Consider the following 22,092-nt stretch of genomic DNA (forward strand, 5'->3'; position numbering starts at 1 on the left):
ATATAACTGGAATACTGTTAAAAGCAGCGTTAAACCAAACTCACTCAAAGGTGTTAAACAACTCACACTCACTCCACCTTAACATTGGAGAAGTTAATGAATGATAGATTTTCGAATAAGAGGTTGAGTAGGCGTAAGCATGACCAATTAAAAGGTGAAAAGGGGCAATGAGTGTGTGAATGGATGAAAGTGTGAATGAATTAATGATTTGTTTTGTTTGTTGTTTAACACCGCACTCAGCAATATTGCAGCAATATGGCGGCGGTCTGTAAATAATCGACAATGCAGTGATTGATATCATGAGCATCGATCCATGCAATTTGGATCGATGACAAGTATCAACCAAGTCGGGGAGCCTGACCACCGGATCCTGTTAGTCGCTTCCTACAACAAGCATAGTCGCCATTCAGGACAGGCATTGGTTGCTGAAGACCTATTCTACCCGGGATCTTCACGGGTCGAATGAATGAATGAATGAATGAATGATACGGTTTGTACAAACATTATGAGTGACCCACAAACGCAATGCTTCAAACAAACCATTTCTAGAAATTATAAAAAAAACTACCAAAACATCTGCACCACAATTAACACTATAGGCATATGAAGTCATGACGTCAATCCGTGCCAGTCACGCTACATATATCGACTGATTCCGCCCCTATCCAAACAATACTTCCCACATTCTCATACCTTTATTAAAGACTGCACTCGTTTATCCCGAGCTACATTCAACACGTACACATGCTATACCGAGGATTGACTATGTTTAATAAATGAAGACTGATTTGATTCTCCAACAATTCTCCTGGGCTTCAGACATATATAGTCTTGGGAACACGATCCTGAAAAAGACACATTCAATGGCTCTGCCAGTGATCTAAGAATACCTGGGATTCCACCAATGTGGCATTCCCACGGAGGCGATCCGTGCCGTTTTGTTTGGATGGGAAGACTTCCCTGTATTCTCGTGTGCATGAAGTGACTGCGAGTCAATAATTAATCAGCGACATTCAGGAGATAGTGATTTCAGTAAAATAGGTTTTAGGAAATACAAACGAGCTATGAATAATGCATTATGGGAAGACAGGTGTGCGTGAAAAGCCAGTCGGGAACTTGGAGAATAAAACCAATTCTGTTAATAATTCATTCATTTTTCTGACAATAATTATTGGTAATTATTTCCGTTATTACGTCACACGGTACTTTGTTAATTACTTGATTAATTCGAGTTATTCTTTTATATGTTTACACTGGAAAAAGACTAATCACTTCCTATATTTCCTTTTAAAAATAACAATTTTCAGAAAGCGTATACTGTATATAATTTTTGACGAAGCTCATTTGAGTTTATTTGTAAAGTGACCAATGTACATTGAAATACATAAAATGAAATCGATTATCTACTGCCAGTTTATCTGTTCCATGGCAATACTGTCGAGTGTTTTCTCAGCTTCTTCGTCAATGTAGATCTTTCTGCAAATACAAGGAGTTTCAGAATGTAAGGAGAATACCCAAGTGTCTTTTGACCTCAAATACATCAATTGATATATTTCATATCAAAAGAATATATCAACACTCGGCGATGAAGTTTATAACTCAGAGGCTAGCGGGGGCGTTTTGAACATTTATTGACGAGTGTTGCTATATTTGATATCAAAAGAATATATCAACACTCCGCGATGAAGTTTGAGATTCCGAGGCTTGCTGAAAAGCGCATTCTATGGATGTACATCTTCCCGAGGCAAGGGAGTTAACTGACTATAAAAAGTCCAGTTTAGCCAAGTTCGGCAAGGATGGAAACTGGACTTAGGAAGTCAGTTAACTCCCTTGCCTCGGGAAGATGATGGATGTAATTAATCAAGAAATTCACAACGCGGAAGTTGCGTATGTATCACCGACGATGATATCTTACATGTCAGTTTTAGCTGAAAAAGCTATTCCTGAGATGTGGTTATTAGAAATCCACTTTAAGGGATGCGACGTTAACTCCACGTATAAATAATGGAGTTTTAACGAACGCGTTCTTCGTCGAGGATATACATCGTAAGTCGCATCCCAACCCTCGGGCATCGAATAGACATCCTTGAATGTGACTGAACTACTTTTTCTTGAATACTTAAGGAAGAGAACTTATGGATGTCAACTTCTTTATTATGAGGAACACAACGTTTCGGAGTATATGCTTACTTCTTCATCGGGTGAATGAATGCTATGAGGCATAGAGCATATATAAATGTAACGTAATGTTCAACAACAAAAGTAATTAGATAACAAAATACTTAATTGAATACTTATTCACTGGGACGCTGGGCAAGCTAAGACATTACGTTGGGTATAACGTTTTGATCTCTCCGTGAACGTTCAAGGTACGTAAAACACCAAGTTGTGTTGATAAAGATGATGATGGGCATTTTACGAACGCTTCCGGTAGAGCCGATTTCGGACTCGGAGTCTCACATCACAGCATATACAATGTTTTAAAGTTTCCATAAAATGTCACATTAAGCCGAGCATTTCAGGTTACGAGAGACTATAAAACAATATACCGAATTACATAAAAAATACTGGTAACACGACTATGCTTGTTGTAAGAGGAGACGAACAGGATCGGGTGGTCAGGCTCGTTGACTTGATCGATGCATGTCATCGTATCCCAATTGCGTGGATCGATGCTCATGATATCAATCACTGAATTGTTTGGTTCAGACTCGATTTTTTACAGACTGCCGTCATATAGCTGGAATATTGCTGAGTGCGGCGTTAAACAACAAACAAACAAACGTAAAATATATTCACGACAATGCCCAAGTAAATACAAGAGTAGAGTAAAACTAGTCAGGAAATGTTGCTAAAATGCTGAAATAAATATCTGGCTGTGCTACACTTCCATTGAACCGCAACCCTGAGTAAACACAAGCCAATTGTATCTTATAGAAACATATGGAAAGTTCTGTAATGTTCTATGTTATGAGAGCACTGTCTGGAGCTTTCCAGTGGATGGGTAGGTTCTACATACGGGGACAGTGGCGTGTTTGAGTCTCTCTCACGCATTTTCACGCAGCTTTCATGTGAGGATCGCTCATCATCTCTGATTCCCTGCCTAGACCATCTTGACCACTATTCACCCAGCGGCGACAAACATTTATCACTGACTTTTGCTATCACCACTGTATTTGTGTATTTGATACTGACCACTGTCATCATGTTATATACTGTCTTTCAATATTGCACTACCGTTCTATTGTGTATTGGCATTGTAATAACTGTGCAGTTATTTGCATTGATTTGTAAACTTTGTAATTCGTTTGTTGATTGTTTATCACTTGTTGCTTGTTTGTTGGTAGTCTGTCTTACAGACCCTGGTACAAATATATATCAAATAAAGCCCATGCAAGTCTACATCACTGCAGTATCAGGAAAATGAAAATGAAGAGAGTCACTGGGCTCCTTTTTATTATTTTTTTATTAAGATAACTGAACAACAGTTTTTTTTCTGTACGATATGTTCATTTCAGAGAGTAGATGTTAGTCTAGTTTGTTGGTTTCAAACTAAGTTCTTTTACGTACAGATTTCTGGGTTAACATATTGTTTCAATTTGGGAGACTCGTGAAGATCCGGGGTGGAATAAGTCTTCAGCAACCCAAGCTTGCCGTAAAAGGCGTAAGAGGCGACTAACGGGATCGGGTGGTCAGGCTCGCTGACTTGGTTGATGCATTTCATCGTATTTCAATTGCGTGGATCGATGCTAGAGATGTCAGTCACTGTCACTGGAAAGTCTGGTCCAGACTCGATTATTTACAGACAGCGGTCATACAGCTGGAATATTGCTGAGTCGGCGTTAACAACCAACCAATCAATCAATCAATCAATCAGTTTGGGAATCGACACGTAACATAATTGTCACTGAACATTACTCACGCAACGTTCTTAACCAGAATGCAAATTCAAAAATAAATTTAACTGTAAAACAAAATATTTTCGGTCAAATTTCTTTTGGAATTAAGGAAAGTGTGACTGTAGTGACAATGTGATGAGTTGGTGATCATCGAAAACACGTTCACGGTGACGTCCCACACACTGTAGAGAGGGTGCACGGGTGGCCCAGTCGTCTAAGGCGCCGCGATACGCTGTGTCAAGTTGTGTCCCTTGGGCACGCCAGAAACTTATGATTGTGGGTTCGAATCCCGGTTCGCCCCAATTATGTTTCTAGATGTGTCAGCACCATACCTGTGCTCGTGGGTTTCACCGAAGTGGTAAACGTCCCCACATTAAGCTGACACGCCGTGATATAACTGGAATACTGTTCAAAGCGGCGTTAAACCCAACTCACTCACTGACCGTAGAGAATATATCATTTGTTTGTGCTGTGTAGATAAATGTTTCCTGTCTATAATATACATGCAAAATGTCTGTCTATGATATACATGATATAAAATGGAATAAATTGGTGCGTTTTATGAAATATGTGTTATTATTCTTTACAGATTTGCAGTGAAATTTTGTAATAAAATGCAAATCATCCAAATTCAACATTGTAGAACTTTGTTGTTCAGTATGTTTAATAGTATCCATTAATTGTTTCTTTTCCTACACAGTATACTGACTCCGAGCCGACCAGACCCCATCTTCCCGAGGCAAGGGAGTTAATTGGATACTAGACTTTTACAGTCAGTTAACTCCCTTGCCTAGGGAAGATGACCACTCCTTGTTTTAGCCCCTTCATGCCAAGCGCCAGGCAGGGTAACAAGTACCATACAATAACGTCTTTTGGTATGACGCGGCCAGGAATCGACCCCAACCCCCCGCTTTCCGGGCGGACACTCTATCACTTGACCGGTCTTACATGATTTATTATTTTTTAAAAACTAGCTTCCTCGGGAGATCCTGCTTCGGTGAGATGAAAAAATATATCCTAGGAGATATCACAACACCATGTTCTGCAGACCATTGTGATGTCATCGGTTACCATGACGCCACAAAAAATGGCATCACTAATCCCTCTGCCACTTGTTAGCTTTACAATGAAGATATTGATTATTACTTTTTACAACACTGAAAAAAAATAATTGGAAGAATGATTTTTAATTATAAATAGAATCTCATCCTCGCGTATTTTGATAGTCTCTATGTATACGACGTATGATATACCGACGGGCATGTAGCAGGAAATATCCCACATATAATACACATTCAGATATATGACATGTTATATCCCACACATGATATATGACAGGATATATCGACATGCACGGCAGCATTGTTATACTGAGGTGTTCCCACGCTACAGACAGGAAGCATTGCCCCTTGTGTGCGTACATCCAAGCATTTGTCGTCTGTCAACCAACGGCGTTATCTCTTGTTGAATGGCTAGGCAAGCGATTTCTTTGTCATATAATCTGTAGATATTTATCAGTTTTTATTACTTTGTGGTTATACATGTGAAAACTCATATCGATACCTCATGTAATGTCAGTCCTATATAGGAACTTTGAGACCGTTCCTTGCGATGATCTGAGCAGATTGTGGGAACTACTTACTGATATGGATTGGATCTAATGTGGTAATGTAAATATCTCTCTACACAACACTGATGTCTTTAAAGCAGTTTAGTTGTTAACAGCAAGGACAAATCGATGCGCAGCACATGTAAATATACTCTCTCTCTCTCTCTCTCTCTCTCCCTCTCTCTCTCTCTGTGAGTGTGGAATAATGAACGAACTACACACACACACACACACACACACTCACAAACGTAAAATATATGTAATTTATTGAACATACATTTTAGAGAGGGCAGTTTAATATGTGATAGATTGTTTGTTTGTTTGTTAACGTTACCGTTACCACGACCAGTGTAGATCCCGGAAGAGAATAGGTCTTCAGCCCATATATGGTTTGAAATATAATAAAATTATCTGATCTCGATATAAAATCGCATCAAATGATCGGTCACGTAATGCCGACCGCCAGGCAGGGTAACAACAAGTAACAACCCCCCCCCCCCCCCCCCCCCCCCCCCCCCTGCTATCGAGGCACAGACCCTGTTTCCTCCACACCACGGACGCGGTCAGTGTGACCGAATATAGATTGTTGTGATTTTCGTTATCATTTAGATTTAAAAATACGAATATTTGAATCTACAAGGACACTGAGTAAATTTTGTGTGAAGAAACAACAGAATTGAAGTGACATCTTTTGAAATATTTTCTCACGACTTTCTCATGAATAATGCACAATTATTTAATTGTTCTTTGTAAGAGAAACTCACTGTTCCACTCGTCAGACATTCATGAAGGAGACGGGTTTTAAATAAAATATCCAAATCAATTACAGATCATATTTTAATCAATTATTCAAATTATTCAAGCTCTCGAGATGCGAAAATTAAGCCGAAAGCTTCAAGGAAATGCTTGGCCGGAGTCAAACAGTGACAGGTCATGCATTTAACTGCATACAAATCTCCTATTGTTACGTAATTTATTGAATTGATCGAGTTTTAAGTCGAATTTTTCCCCAATTGGCTGCAACAACACATTTTGATGTTCGGGTAAAAAAGACTCCGTCCCCCAAAACACTATCGTTGAATGTTAGCATGTTCTTTCTCACCATAACTAGAAAAAAACACTATTTATTTGTGAAAGTGATATTCATGGAACATGTGTTTATTTAAGAACAAAAAAGTCAGAGTGCATATTGAAACACTCAATAAATATACCAGTGTTGTTGTATTCGCACAGACTTCCCTCCTTTTCACATCAAAGATATGGATCTTAAGTTCCGGTAGAAGTCGGAGAATACTTAACCATTCGTAAAGACAGACCGTGCCATTATCTTCAGAGGAAATGGGGCTTCAATCGGAAAGTTCAGTCATTCTAATTAAAACGCGTGGTCAGTCTTTAAATACGATATATGAACATTAATATACATTGCTTTCATGCTTGGCGAGTCATTCATATGATAAAAGGAATACTTTTCCGACGTTACCATGGTAACAGATCTTATCAATAATAAAACATATGAAAGTTCAAATAAATATGCATGTATCGGTCCGGGAATAAATTGTCCTATTAAGAAACCTTTAGATGTCAAGTGTAAAATAAACATATGCAGTTAAATTGGCACGGGAAGAGCTCAATGGATCGACACTCTCGCTGTCTTTTATCCATCAATTCAAATAAACAGACGTTCAGGACGCAACCCATTTAAAACGCACATCCCACGAGAACGGGGACGTCTTGAAGACAAGTCCGCATAAAGCTGTCACGTGTCACGCACCGCAGGGGTCGGGCGTGAGAACTGACCGGTCCGAGCAGTACCACGTGACGGGGCAGGGGTCAGTGTGCGATAACTCATCATAACCCGGCGCTTTTGAAATCTGATATATACCCTGCGCTGTATCTAAACACGCTCGCTGACCACCATGGCAAGTTTGTTGTATGTATAAAGTAAAAGGTCTCTGCTTTTGAGAAAGTAGCTCTAGGTTTGTAATTATTATACACCAGATGCACGGCGGCATGAGAATTGGAACATAAAATTGTCTACGTTTATTTCTACCCTTCAACATTTCTGGCGGTTATATATCAATGTATCTTCGAATACTCTAGCTTTAGTTTTACGACTGGCTATACAAAGACGAAGTGGCATTGCGCCTTTCGTGTCTACTGTATGTGCAGGACAGATGAAGAAAAAATTTAGATATTTTAACACATAACCAGATGATTTCATGCGGATGAAAATTAAACTATATTCTTTTTAATTCGTTTCGAAATGGCCGACCGTTTGATATTCGGGGGAGAAGGGGAAACTGTTTCGAAACACCTGAATATATCTAGACTATATATCGCCTGGTCTAAAAACAGTAAATAGCCACTGAAATCTGTATAATTATATTAAAAAAATCATTTTATGTAAATATATAATGAATTCTTTTTAAAACTTAAACGAACGGTCCCTAAGAGTCTGTCACAATGACCCTGAAACAAATATATCCAATATAGCCCATGCAAGTCTAACTGGCAAGTCTAGATTACAGCAGTCTGATAATGAAGAGTCTCTTGCCTCTTTTTTATTATATTTTATAAAGATAAATCAACAACATTTTTTACAACTTTCACTTGTTTGTGGGTATATTTTGTTTTGTAAAGTGGGAAAACTCAGTTTTAGATCAACTGAGCGTAGGTAAGCCGAGTTTAGGCAAGCCGAGTGTAGGCAAAATGAGTGTGCAGGGCCAGATTGAGAAGACGTCTTTCATACCACACCTTTTCTGCAAGTGTTTTCTTAACTGAATGAACCTTTTGACGAGCAAATAGATGATGTTGAAATAAGAATAAATAACGATTAAAAAGAACCGTATATAAAGGTTCGAGTTTATCTTGCACCAAAGCAAATATACAAATAACCTTTATACCAACAGTACAAAACAACTATTTGTTGGTGATATCTGAGAGAAAAAGCAGGTATAATATATCTTTCCAATACTTTTAATTTTGTTTAACAACCATCACTAATTTAATGTTTATTACACAGATGAAAAGAGAATGTGAAATACACGTCTTTACTATCCACCAAACATGCGAACAATTTGTAATTATCAGTCATATTTCTTAAGCTGTGGAAACAATGGAAATGCAGTAAATGTAAACATTAGATATTTATTTTGATGAGTGAATTATTATTGAATAATTCTGACTTTAATTTTTAGGAAAGTTATTTTTACTTAATAACTGGAAGAATAACAAGTGGCGTTTTGTACCACCATAACTTTGAACTCACGCGAAATATTTCATTTACATTAAATATTCAAGTACTGAGATTGCCAAATGAATTTAAACCCAAACATATACACAATTCGATATTTCTGTTCCATTAAAATTATCAATACGACAGTATTTAATATGAATTGTATTGAATAATTAAGCGAAGGAACGCAGCCAAAGGACAGGCATCATCAACAGGCAAATGGCGTTTCATTATCTGAAATCAAACTTCAACATGAAATAAAAGGCATACTTGAGGATCAAACAAGTTGATTAAATTTTCTAATCTCTGAAGATAAGTATCACCACTCTGATAATGAGAAACAACCGATGCGAAATTGTTAGACCTTGTCGCAAAATCTCACGATACCGAACACCCCGCTATGCGAAATAGCGTGAGAATCCGCGTGGTGTGACGAGACTTTGGGGCGTTGTATGTTCGGAACCGTCAGCGAATTTTGAATTTCTTCCTGTCGTGATAAATGTTGAAAGTTTTGAAAATTGGGAAAATCATGACGGTCCCGTGATGAACACGTGACAGGTTATCTTGGAATCTTTGAGAGTTTTGTGTTAAGTTTGTTTTTGTAACTATGTATTCATGGGCGGATACAGGGGGGTGGGGGTGGTTGGGGGTGTGCACACCCCCGTTTTAATTCGAAAAAAATCTTTATTTCTGTATAAATTACCACCAAAGACAATAAATAGATCTAAATTGTGCACCCACCCACCCACACCAAAAAAGCTGTATCCGCCCAAAAAAAACGCTAATATATTGATACTCTACACCCACACGAGTTTGTACAATAACGTATTCTTAACTCTTCAATCTTCAGGGGTCTTTCACATCGATTATAAATTACTTAAAAATATTCTGAAGAAATGAAAACTGCAATAAAATGTCCGTCATGAAACTGATAAGAACATTGCAGCATTGTTCAATCTGTTTTGGTTTTCGTATCGTTAGTTTCCAGATGTATTATGATACAAAAGAGCCCGATCCAGATAGCTTAAAACATAAATTCTGCTTTCAATCGTTTGAGTACCAAATACCCAGTTTCACCGGCAGTCAAGCATTAGGATATAAAGGGTGAAAGAAAACACGAGAAAATCACGAGTCATTTTTAATGCGATTGCATACGGTAAACGTAAAAACACGTTTCTTTTTTGTTTCATGACTGAAACCCATATGTCAAGAAAACATGACAGCTGGCTGACAATAATGTATTTTATCATGGAAATTTACCTTCATTTTGAGATCAAATTCATTTACAAACCCCTTGAGAAAAGCCGTTCTCGTTGACCCGTGGTCTGTCATTGTTGGAGTTGCCTCCCTTGAGTTGTATGTTGCCTGGATTTGATTGGCGTGGGCGCGTGTCGGTCGCCTCGCGTGCATTTGTCAGTCGCGTGGCGTAGCATTGTTCCCAGGGTTGTCAACTTGAACTGCTTTCACACGCTTTTCGCGATAAACACGTCGTTTTATAGAGATTTTTCCATTAAAGAGCTTGTATTCTTCAGCTTCCGATCTGTGTGAGAAAATAACGAAGTAATGCAATGAAAGGCTTGAGAATTGCGTTTCATGCATTACTCCGCACGTGTGATGCACAGGTTGCACGTGGACATATGAATAATTTCTTTTGTGTCTGCGCTGTGTTTGGCTTCGGGAAGAATGGTCGGCGATCGAATGCAATGCATCTGTCATGTAATTGAGACTGACTGGCGCTTACTTCAGGTATTGATAAATGGTCTGTAATTCTGGCTTTGGGCCCGACGGTACTTAAAACTTCTTGGGAAAATGTCCCCAACGTCGCTCGGTCTCTTGCGTTGTCCGGAATATGCCCCGGAGCACTTAATGTAATAACACTGTATCGATTTCTTTCAGTGATAATGTTTGGTTACCTTGGAACTTTTAGAATGGAACAGATTTATGGAAACGAAATCTATAACGGTTTGTCGTGATAATCACGTATGTAAACACTCGGTTTACAGTTTACACAAATTACGGTTTTCGTTTAATATCTGATATAAATGTTATCGATCGTGACACATGAACAAGTTCTGAATTCAGACATATTTTTTATATTGTGTCAGGACTGGTGTGTATTGTGAATAGTCAGTGAGTTAATATTTAACGTCGCATCGCCGTTATTTCAGCCATATGGCGACGAGGTATAGAGAAATAACAAGCGATATCTTCCTTCATCTAAACATCATAGTTTCACAAACATTCATTTATGTTTAAAGGAAGCATTACATTATTTGGGTACCCCAAAGTGAAAATAATCCAATGATTTTGTTTGTTTGTTTGTTTGTTGTGTAACGTCGCACTCAGCAATATTCAAACTATATGAGTGAGTGATTATTGTTTACCGCCGCATCAGCAATCTTAAAGCTATTCGCGGCGAGTCCAGCTATATGACGGCGGCCTGTAAATAATCAAGCCTGGACCAGACAATACACATATCTCTATTATGATCCACTCTGTCGGGGTACCTGACACGTCATCAACCAAGTCACCGGGCCTGACCACCCGATCCATTTGGTCACCTCTCACGACCAGCATAGATGGCTGGGGACCTGTTCTAAGCACGAGTAAATATTCCAATGAATATAGCAGGTAATGCATTTGTTTAGGATACATGTACATCTGCATTATGAAACAACACATTATCATGTACAGCTGTGTGCCATTATATGTCAGAGTTTTGTCAGAGTGAGTGAGTGAGTGAGAATGGTTTGAGTACGCCGCTTTTAGCAATATTCCAGCAATATCAAGGCGGGGGACACCGGAAATGGGTTTCACACACTGTACCCATGGCTACCCGACAGCCCCTTAGTTTTGTCAGAAGAAAAGCTAAACGATAATTCAAAACACCACGTCTCCGTCACCGAGCATGACCACCCGATCCCCACTTTATCGCCCTTATGACAGGGATGCTGAATACGTGTGATTAACAGCAGGGATCCCGTTAATCCTGAAACCATCCATTCCGACTCGTGAAGACCCAGGTTAAAATAGGTCTTCAGCAACCCATGCTTGCCGCAAGAGGTGACTATGCTTGTCGTAAGAGGCGACTAACGGGATCGGGTGGTCAGGGTCGCTGATTTGGTTGATGCATGTCATCGTATCTCAAATGATTGCGTAGATCGATGTTCATGATGTCAATCACTGGAGTGTCTGGGCCAGACTCGATTATTTCCAGACCGTCGTCATATAGCTGGAATATTGCTAAGTATGGCGTAAAAAACCAACAAACAAACAAACCAGGCGATTAAGAACAATATGGCAAACGGTACCCATATGATTCATTCATCCAGAAATTACCGGACGATGTCACTAAGTGATATAATATCCGGATAAACGAGGTTTCTCTCTATATGAATAAAATATTGCCATTTCCCTGTCTACGTCCGAACTGCCCCGTGCATGTGTGCATGGGGATTCCAGGTTAGCAAAGGGTCCCAGTACCCTAAGCTGGTCGTAAGGGGTTGGTTGATGGTTGGTTTGTTGTTTAATGCCTCACTCAGCAATATACCAGCTATATGACGGCGGTCTGTAAATAATCGAGTCTGGACCAGACAATCCAGTGATTAATATCATGAGCATCGATCCACGCAATTGGGATCGATGACATGCATCAACCAAGTCAACGAGCCTCACCACGCGATCTCGTTGGTCGCCTCTTGTGACAAGCATAGTCGACTTTTACAGCAAGCATGGGTTGCTGAAGACCTATTCTACCCCGGGTCTTCACGGGTCGGTCGTTAGGGGAACCCAAATTGATGGTGAATTGGTTGATAAAGTATCCTCGTACCCAACGGTATAGTTAGTTGCTCATGGTATCAATCACTAAGTTGTATGATCCAGACTCTTATCTACAGACCGTCGTCATGTATCTGGAATACTGAGTGCAGCGTTCAACAACACACAAACACATAAAATATATTACACAATAAATTAATCTGTTAAAAATGTAGAAGAATATAATTAGTGTGTCATGTCATGACAGGTTAACTAAAGTAATATGAAAAAATCAGATGTTCCTTAACTTCTTTTGAGTAATAATATAAGGGGCAGAATGTTTAATATTCTGGGGTTTCCGGAAGGCTGAACAATATTTTTTCAACAGGTTTAGAGCCTCAAAGAGAAAAAAAAGTGTTTGTCTTGAATCAAAGCGCTGACTGAAACTGAAAAAATCTGTCTCAGTAAAATATTCCACCCTCCACCAAATAATTGAAAAGTTGCCCCTTTACGCTCACATGCATACGTTTGTCAAACGGCCTTAAAACGCATAACTCATTTATATGTTATTTCAGTTATATCATAAATATTTTTCACATGTGCGTTATGTAAGGTTCTGACACAATATTCGTCCACACCATAGGGCAATAAATCAGCTTCCGTACACTCAACGCTGAATTATTGATGCATTCATCAGTTTTAAGGTGACAGTGGTTTATGCGACCTGGGTGCTTGCCTCTGTACTACGTCATAAAATCAGAAAGATGGAAATGGCTCCCTCGAGTGCAGTGCACATAGCTTATGTTTGGCATGTCCAAATGCTGTCTATCCAGATGATGCTGGAGTGAGTTAGGTTTAACGCTCCTGTAGTATTTCAGTTAACACACAGAGCGCACGAGTGGTGGTCGGGTAGCCTAGTGGTTAAAGCGTTCGCTCGTCACGCCGAAGACCCGGGTTCGATGCCCGACATGGATACGATGTGTGAGGCCCATTTCTGGTGTCCCCCGCCGTGATATTGCTGGAATATGGCTAAAAGCGGCGTAAAACCATACTCACTCACTCACAGAGCGCACGTGTCAGCTTAGTGTGGGAGGAAAGCCCGGAATTATGCAGTGGATTGTCTTAGATGTTTACCATTTTGGTGAAACCCATGAACACGCGTATATCAAAGTCTGGCGTTCGAGCCAGCGAACAGACATCTTGGCCATCCGTGAACCAAGTTCGTCTGGGAAATTACGCGCAGTTTCCTGTATCTCCGCAACATAGAGAACGTGTTAAGCCCCATTCGGATTAAAACACATTGGAAGGTTTAACCCCACATTTAGATTATATAGGCTGACGTAAAAGAATAGATTGAAAGGTAAAACCCATATCAATATTTGATAGTTTGTTCAGTCGTAATGCAACACACCTTGAAAGGATTAACCCGCATTCACTTTATAATTATACAAGTTGGTCAATCGTTATGCTACACATTGAAAGGGTTAACAGATATTCGTATTATATAAAATGGTCAATCGCAATGCAACACATTAAAAAGGTTAACTGACATTAATATAATAGTTACACAAAATAGCCAATCGTAAAGCTTCACATTGAAAGGGTTAACCGGCATTCATGTTGTACAAATTGGTCAATCGTAATACAACACGTTGGAAGGGTTAACCAGGATTTATATCATACAAAGTAGTAAATCGTAATACAAAACGTTGAAAGGGTTAATCAGGATTTATATTATACAAAGTGGTAAATCGTAAGACAACACATTGAAGGGGTTAACAGACATTTATATTATATAAAATCGTCAGTCGTAATCCAACACACCGAAAGGGTTAACCAACATTCATGTTATACAAGTTGGTCAATCGTAATACAACACGTTGAAAGTGTTAACCGGCATTCATGTTATACAAGTTGGTCAATCGTAATACAACAAGTTGAAAGGGTTAACCAACATTCATGTTATACAAGTTGGTCAATCGTAATACAACAAGTTGAAAGGGTTAACCGGCATTCGTGTTATAGAAGTTGGTCAATCATAATGCAGCACACCGAAAGGGTTAACCGATATTCATGTTATACAAGTTGGTCAATCGTAATACAACAAGTTGAAAGGGTTAACCGGCATTAGCGTTATATAAGTTGGTCAATCATAATGCAGCACACCGAAAGGGTTAACCGACATTCCAGCACGTGAAACTGGAGTAACCCGGATCCCCCGTGCTCGACAGAAGCCAATTGGGGACGACAGCAAGTTACTCCCTGGTGGGAAGGTACTGGTGTATATTGTCAAGCCTACTAAAATGAATTTCTTTCATCATGAATTGAATATGACAAAAACTCCGCTTTTCTTTCTAGCGTTTTCGTCTATAACTTTTTCTTTAAGTAGTTTGAAGAATTTTGCACCCGATGTTTTAGTTAAAGAAAGAAATAAACTACTGTCGTCTGCCCTGTAGGAGGTCACGTGACCTATGTGACAGACGACGGCGGGGTATAGAGGAAGCGGCGAGGGGAGGAATGCGGACAGCAGTGTCTGCCGAGGTGAAAGAACGGGAACCTGTGTTGTGACTGGGTGATTGGATTCGGGCGTGTTCGTTTCTTGTTGAATTTACCTGTCATCGCCAAATGTTCGACACTGAGTCTCCAAAGCAGAAGGAGTAGTTCGTTAAGGAGTACATCCCCGATCTATTATATCTCCATTCTATTTGGACAAATACCTTAGATTCAGCTTTTTGAAAGGCACAACTTTAAAAGTAGTCGTCCAGTGAAATTACTCTTATAAGCGAGAGAAGTTCTGTGCAATGTTAGATATATAATCAGCGTCATTATTGAGGGGTCAGGCAGATAATAAGAGGGAAAAGTATTAGAAAAACTTCCAAGAGTGCAATCAAACCCTTATAAAACATGCATGATAACTTGTTGTCACGAAATGTCACCCTCCATTTTACGTAGTCTGTCATACAGATACTGAAATAAATAGATCCAATACAGCCTATGTAAGTATATAATAGTTCGCAAGTCAAGATTATTGCCGCTTCATGTTTCAGTGTCTGAAAATGAATAGTCTTTGTGCTTCTTTTTTTATTCTATATGGTATTCAGATAATTTAAGAACTTGTTTTCTATAAAATATTTGGTAGTTTTAGTAGTAGCTGTTTGTTTGTTTGTTTGTTGGTTTGTTGTTTAACGCCGCACTCAGCAATATTCCAGTTATATGACGGCGGTCTGTAATATTCGAGTCTGGATCAGACAATCCAGTTATTGATATCATGAGCAACGATCCACTCAATTGGGATACGATGACATGCATCAACCAAGACAGTGAGCCTGACCACCCGATCCCGTTAGTCGCCTCTTATGACAAGCATAATCGCCTAGTACGGCAAGCATGGGTTGCTGAAGACCTATTCTACTCCGGATCTTCACGGGGCAGTAGTAGTAATCGTGGTGGTAGTGGCAGTAGTTTTTGTTTGTTGTTTAACACCGCACTCAGCAATTTTCCAGCTATGTGACGGCGATCTGTAAATAATCGAGTCTCAACCAGACAATACAGTGATTGATATCATGAGCATCGATCAACGCAATTGGGATTCGTTGAGATGCATCAGCGAGCCAGACCACCCGATCCCGTTAGTCGCCTGTTACGGCAAACATGGGTTGCTGAAGACATTTTCTAACCAGGATACGGGTCTTCGCGGATAGTAGTAGTAGTAGTAGTAGTAGTAGTAGTAGTAGTAGTAGTAATTGTTTTGGCAATAGTAGCAGCATGTCACCGGGTCGTTAAACCAGTTTAGTCCCGATCTAATGACCAAACCGCTTCCCTCTTATTTATCCGGCTTCCGTCACCATTCGGCAAAGTCGTAGTTATCCAATGTCTTAACGTTCATTGTTAGAGATTGGTGACCCGTAAATCTGATTCTCCAGCGGTATAAGCTCATACTTTTATCATGTATTGATTTGATATACGTTATCTGATATATTTATGCAACCTTATTCATGTATTTAAAATGTGTTTGTAACTTCGATTTCCACGCACTAGCGGGATTATCAACTGGTAGATATTTCCTCATTTATTTGTGGTCATTTCTGTCATCTCATTAATTGTACATACCTGGGCCCGCTTGCACAAAGCGATCTTAGCGTTAAGATGATCGTTACTCCCATACTTTAACACAGGATTACAATAGTCGTAGCACTAAGATCGCTTTGTGCAAGTGAGGCCTGGTTGTAAATCGTTAGTGGTACCGTTGGATAGCCTATGTTCAGCGCTTTATTTTGGTACTTACATCTTCCGTATTGGTTTAGTAGTTGCTATTCGGGTTTTCTCTATGTTAGGAAACACACTCTGGTTACCTCACCAGGCTATAGCATTCACCTCGGCCGACCAGAGCAGGCTGTCCTCTCCGTGGTCCGCGCACACGAAAATACACCTTGGCAAACCCATGTGTCTTGACCAGCAGGGAGAGATAGAGCGTTTACGGGTCTTCTTGCTACTGGGCGGTCATTCGAAATTCAGGTTTTGTTCGTAAGTAATTACGGGGCAGTTTTAATCTAGTACTGACTTACTCTTTGTATTGAGCTAAACCTATTAGCTAGGATTTTTCTTACTCCGGTTTTCTAGTTATCGGTTTATAACCATCTTTCCCGCGATTGTCTAGTTTAGGTCAAATACCTATTTACGATTGGAAGTCAGGTTCCTTTCTTAATCATTGTAAGTCTAGATACTCCTTCGGTCAAGTACCTTGTATCTTTGGGAAGTTTAGGAAGTCCAGTCAAAGTGACTGAGTCTTTAGTCTATGGGCCTAGTTTTCTATTCCGGCGTCTTCGTCTACATTATTGTCCCAGATAATTACTTTAGGGGTAGGCTCTCTGTGTTTGTTTCCCGCAATTTAACCCAGCCGAGGTTATTCAAGCATTAGAATGTTGAATTAATTAACTCGCAGCTAACCGGTTTGTATATTTGCTCTGGTTTAATTAATCAGTGTTCGGTGTCAGGGTAATTTGGTTTTTTATTCTTTTTATTGTCACCTATATTTACAACTAGCAGATAATAATAAACCTGTGAACCTATCACCACGTTTTCACGATTACTTTATTCTTGTATAATGACACGCTAGTCTCTGGAGCACAGCGCCACGCCGAAGACCCAGGTTCGATTCCCGACGTGGGTACAATGTGTGAAGCCCATTTCTGGTGGCCCCGCCGTGATATTGCTGGAATATTGCTAAAAGCGGCGTAAAACCATACTCACTCACTCACTCAATCTGGAGCACAGCCCCGTGACACAGCAGTAATAGTAAAGTATTTGGATCCTATGGGCAGACACTTTAACAGAAACTTTATCTTTGTCACATGTATGTATAACAATATGCGTACATACGAAATACACATATTTTGAAAATATTTTTAAAAAACGTTCCTAATTGCAAGGGCGGGTAATTAGAGATCGCGAGATCCACGGGGATTGGTCAAGGGGTTAGTATAGATTTACTGAAATGCGAGCCCTCGAGATTTAGTGGATGCAATAGGTAGGTATGTTACAAATTTCATAGCGCTGTGTTGATCCTCTGGATTAAAGTTATCTTGTTTGTATCTGTGTACTCTTTCTGATTAAACAAATAAACAACAATGTTTTCCTCCTCTTTCATTAATTTACGACCCTACCGTTTAAGGTATACCGTAATTGGCTATGGAGAGTTCTATCTCTTAGCTGCTAAGATACGTTGGTCGTAGGTTCGAATCCCAGAGTCGCCCTGATTGTGCTCATATGTATGTTAGCACCACACCAGCGCTCCTGGGCTTCACTAAGCACACTGGGGCGGTCGGGTAGCCTAGTGGTTAAAGCGTTCGCCCGCCACCCGAAGACCCGGGTTCGATTCTCGACATGGGTACAATGTGTGAAGCCCATTTCTGATGTCCCCCGCCGTGATATTGCTGGAATATTGCTAAAAGCGGCGTAAAGCCATACTCACTCACTAAGCACACCGGCATGAACTCTAACTATTTTGCTCGCACTGGTGACATTTAAATGTTAATTTTAACCTGTAATCAATAGAGGATACTTGCATTTTCTTTATTTATCCCGTCGAGTGACCTAATAAGGGGTGGTGAAGGTAGCTCAGTGGTTAAAGCGTTCACTTGTCATGTCGACGACTCGGACCAGGTTCGATCCCTAAAGGGTTGTTTTTTTCCACTGGAGTGAGAGATCATACTTACTTAAGATTGATGCAGTTAAAATTTGAGCCTTTAATATGTTTTAAAAAGAAAAACACTTTGCAGTACTGGAGTGAGAGATCATACTTACTTAAGATTGATGCAGTTACAATTTGAGCCTTTAATATGTTTTTGAAAAGAAAAACACTTTGCAGTACTGTTTGTTTGTTAAATGTTGTTTAACGCCTCTTTTAGCATTTTTTTGGTATTTTTTGTGGGAGACAATTTCTTTTCGCTACAGCATGGTCTCTGATGGACCGAGAAAAGAAATCTGCCGATAAAAGAAGGGTGATGAGAAACAAACACGTCCCACCAGCCGCACCGCTCCGAGTTCCTCCCCGGCCGCCGGAGGGTGGTGTGGTTTGACACCTATAGGTTTTATCAACATACCATAGACATTATTATATATCACGTAAAATGAAAGTGACAGCACTCTTAAACCCGCTATATGAAAGCTATGAAAGATGTGTAATATTTGTCCATCGCATTTCTTTAACATTGAAAGTGAAACTACATTTGTGTCATTTCTGAAACTATAGCATCACATAGTTTGCTAACACACAGCTATAGACACAATATGATGAAAGTACAGTTCTGTAAAAGGAAGTCCTTTCCAAATGGATTAGTGGGTGAATATATTTTACGCCACCAGACCCGTGAAGATCCGGGGTAGAGTAGGTCTTCAGCAACCTATGCTTGCCGTAAAAGGCGACTAGGCTTGTCGTAAAAGGCGACTAACGGGGTCGGGTGGTCAGGTTCGCTGACTTGGTTGATGCATATCGTATCCCAATTGCGTGGATCGATGCTCATGATGTCAATCATTGGATTGTCTGGTCCAGACTCGATTATTTACAGACCGCCATCATGTAGCCGGAATATTGCCGAATTTCGTTACAAGCAGAATGGCGCAGAATTCCGCAGGACAGAATTCGTACACTTATCCAGTCAGTGCCGAGGAGATGCAGAGCCGTGATTGCTGGCCAGCGCAACCGTGTGGCCTTATGTTTTCAATGCCTTTGTACAACGACAACATGTGACTTTCGAGCTCTAAAATTTCATATTTGTATCTATGATATGGAATAAGATATATCGACTTTATTAGGTACAATAAATTTACTAGAAATCTACCTGTTCGTTTCTCTTTTTGAAGAGTGTAGAGATTATCATATGGTGTTCGTGTCATACTATGTTTACGACACGAGTGTCTAAATTCGGTAAAATATATCATAGCCTAAGAGAGCAAACAATTCGGGGTTTTATTTTTTTACATTCATTTGGAAATGAATGCAATAACACGTGACCAATTCAATGAACACAACGAAAATTTAATTATAAAGATCATGTGGCCTAGGTTCACATTGTTGATGTCATTCAAATCGTATTGTGACGTGAGGTCGGAATGAAGTCACACTAGAAACGACGCCATAGCTGAAGATTGTTGACGTCATTCGACAAATTGTGGTTCCGCTGCTGTTGCGACTTGCTCTCCTTATAAGTAAACACTAAAATTCGTCTATGTGCGGTAGACACCTACTTCGGTAATAAATAGAACATTATATTTGTGTTCATGTCATACTATGTTTACGACACTCGTGCCTACATTCCGGTATATAGACTCTCTTGTCGTAAACATAGTATTGCATGTACACTCATATAATATCCTCTATATATTCATTGTGTAAGAGCGATGTAATGTTATAACCAGTTTTTTACTTTTACGTATTTCCGCCCGGAGAGCGAAAGGTCCGGGGTTCGATCCCCGGCCGCGTCATACCAAAAGACCTTGAAAGATGGTACTTGTTGTTACCCTGTCTGGCGCTCGACATTAAGGGGCTAAAACAAGGACTGGTCGGCTCGGAGTCAGTATACTCTGTCTGAGTGGGGTATTTATGTTAAACTGCGGCATGGTATCTCAGTGAGCTAGCACTATAAATCGGCATCAGTCCGGACTAGTACAAGCAGCCACACACACACACACACACACACACACACACACACGTGCATGCACGTCGCTATATAAGTGCAATAATCTTGGACGCGACGTTAAACCCAATTTCACCTCACCTCACTTTTACGAATTGAAACTTATTAAAACATTTACCTTGTAAATTTATGTGGGTCTTATTTTCAGCCGCCATGTATACAATTCTATGTTCCCAAATGGTTGTCATGGGAGGGGAAACTGATAAATAATTGAATTCTCTCGGTTACGGGAGACAAGGTTCTGCACAATGCGTCATAATAGCAGTATTCACAAGCACCGTGCATCAGGGTCGTACATTCCTTATGACACAGGCGATCTTAAATAATACCCTCTTTGACATGCTGGCTCCTTATAATCCCAGGGCACATTATTGTTTTTGTTTTCTCCATGTTTTTATGTAGTTGGTATATACAGGTCGAATTGGAATCTTATTCTTTATTTCCACTCGCAAGCTGCCTCAACGTAGCTTCACAATTATACAAAACGAAAACTACGATAAAAAGAATTCCCGCTTTACAAAACCACTGTGCTGGACGCCAGAACGGGTTACACAAAAAAATATAATTTCTAAATGGTAAATAACTAGAACCTGCAGACCGACAATCAAATTTAGCAGAGTGAGTGAGTGAATGAGTCTGTCATAACATTTCTTTATTTCAAAAGTAACTTTCCCCCTCTAGTGTTTTCATATCAAGGAATCAAGGAAACTGGACTTAATCTAGACATGCCTTGGCTTTCAGTGAGTGAGTGAGTGAGTGAGTGAGTGAGTATGGTTTAACGCCGCTTTTAGTAATATTCCAGCAATATCACGGCGGGGGACACCAGAAATGGGCTTCACGCATTGCACCCATGTCGGGAATCGAACCCGGGTCCATGGCGTGACAAGCGAACGCTTTAACCACTAGGCTACCCGACCGCCCCCTTTATTATGTATTTACTGATGTAATACTACCTTCATCTCAAAATATAAAATCAATATTTCACTTAATAGAAGTAACATTTCAGTTTATCACATCTTGTCAGTCACTCATGAAAAAAATATCAAATTTGTCAAGTGACTCGATGAGATAAACGCTCTATTTGTAAGAAAAGCCATTTATCTATGTTTCAATTTCAAACTGAGGTCTCCGACATCGTAATCACAATTCTTATGTATTTCAGCAAAATATTATTTATACATTATGTAACTGAAATTTTAATATATATATATTTTTTTACAATCCAATATTTTGACCTACAAGAACCCATGTATTTAGAACAGCATTCAAATGCAGCATACAATGGCAATTATTTATGAGGGGAATCCAACTAAAGAATATACCTGGCTTGCCTGACAAGACATTTTAGCTTTGTGTGGAGCTGTTGAACGCGACGGGGTAAAAGGGATGAAAACAGAT

This window comes from Haliotis cracherodii, unplaced genomic scaffold (genome assembly GCF_022045235.1).
Source record: "Haliotis cracherodii isolate W230 unplaced genomic scaffold, xgHalCrac1.p SCAF_13, whole genome shotgun sequence".
NCBI lineage: Eukaryota > Metazoa > Mollusca > Gastropoda > Lepetellida > Haliotidae > Haliotis > Haliotis cracherodii.